The 1,888-nt window shown below is 32.0% G+C and overlaps 1 pseudogene; it reads right to left on the minus strand.

The window, feature by feature from the left end:
• Positions 1 to 205: 205 nt before the first annotated feature.
• Positions 206 to 1,655, minus strand: LOC145006709 (RAF-like serine/threonine-protein kinase 20; annotated as a pseudogene).
• Between the last annotated feature and the right edge of the window lie 233 nt (positions 1,656 to 1,888).

Consider the following 1,888-nt stretch of genomic DNA (forward strand, 5'->3'; position numbering starts at 1 on the left):
AACCTTGTTTTATTGTCCATTGATCAAGCATAGCTTGTATGCTAAAATTAAACCATTAAGCCAAAAAAAACACCACCTAAGCATCGTTTGTATAGTGTATATAGTTTTTTGTGATACCAAATTAAAGTGTCCTCAAAGCTGCAATTGTTAGTGTTACCAGAAAAAAAAATGAAATGGTAAAGATAAACATAAAACATTAGAGGGGCAAAAAGGTCAAAACACATAAGTGCAATACATAGTTATGTATGCTTTCCTTCAAAAGCTTCATATGCTAACATTAACAAATTGTCATAAGAGTAAATATGATTAGGGAAATTAGATTGTTAAGAACACTAAAAAGCTCCGGGGCCATCAATGGAAGTGTTCCTCTTACTTCACCCGACACAAGTGTGTTCCGTTTAATTCTTGATAAACCAAAATCACCAATCTGAAATTTAATTGTATAATGGTATTTTAAATGTAATATTTGTTACTTGGAATTTTATAAATTATAAAAAAAATAAAAAAAAAGTAGATATGAATTACCTTGCATACGGGTCTATGAGGATCTCCCAAATTAACAAGCAAGTTTTCACATTTTAAATCAAAATGAACAATGTTTTTCCAATGCAAATACTCCATGCCAACTGCAACATCTTGCATAATTAGAAGCCTCTTTCTCCGATCAAATGATCTGCACCATATATGTTAATTCTTCATATCCATTTTTTTAATAAGTAATAAGTTGATGTTCAACTTACTTATCTTTTCTCAATAGAACATGTCTAAGTGAACCATTAACCATATACTCAATAAAAGTGGATAATGTCCCCCTGGACCATTTGGCACCACACAATAAAGTGCCACCACATTTGGGTGGTGAAGTCTTGAAAGTATCTTAGCTTATCTCCGAAAGTCTTTAGTCTATGAAAATAATCATGGATCAAATCTAATCTTTCTTTATATAGAGTTTAGGTTAGATGCAAGAAATATCAACTTACCAATCGCTCTTGCTCTGATTTTTTTTTTTTGCCGAAAAACAACTTTTTTTAATCCTTTTTATAGCAACGTTTGTTCCCCTCCATTTACCATGATAAATAGTTCCAAATGTACCGGCTCCTAATTCACGTAGTTCCTCAAGATCAACATTTTTATGATCTGCATCTATGGAATCCTTAGTTAAAATAAGCTAAAATCTTTATTTGATTAAAGTTTTTTAAACTTTTATTTATTTGCCCAATTTTTAACAGGAGAGATCGTGAATTACATCATCTGCAGACCATGCATCCCATCTTCAGCTTTAGCTACTGTTGTATGGTGTTCACCATTCACTCCTTTATCATCCTCAACATCCTAAAAATGAAGATTAATCAAATTGGCCAAAGAAAATTACTAAATAAAATGAATTTCTATAAAAAATTTACCTTGCTATGAGATTGAGCAACAATCTCATTTTCTCTGTTTCTAATTACTAAAACTCCATCACTTGATTCATCTTGAACATATGGCATCACTGCTACAGATGAAGGGATGCCAGGTGGCCGATTATCAGTTACATCTTCAACAATAACACGAAACTCTTGCATACTATCATTTTCCACAATGCTTCCAAATCGAGAAACATCATTACTAATGGCAAAAGAAATAGATGGACTTGTAATGATCACATCATTCATCGAGGGGTATTTTTGTAATTTAATCTCGAAATGGACCCACTTCCGTTAAATGATGATAAGAGAATACAGTTTTCAACATACACATCTACAATTCCCATTTCTGCTGATTTGTCATGATGCCATCCAGAAGATAGGTTGAAGATTGCATTGCTACTTTCTGTTCTAACAACATAATTTTAATTATTTGAAGGTGGATATACAATGTTGTGCTAATTTTGATATGGATCCCTTAT

This window comes from Lactuca saligna, chromosome 7, assembly GCF_052625555.1.
Source record: "Lactuca saligna cultivar CGN05327 chromosome 7, ASM5262555v1, whole genome shotgun sequence".
In the NCBI taxonomy this organism is placed as follows: Eukaryota; Viridiplantae; Streptophyta; class Magnoliopsida; order Asterales; family Asteraceae; genus Lactuca; species Lactuca saligna.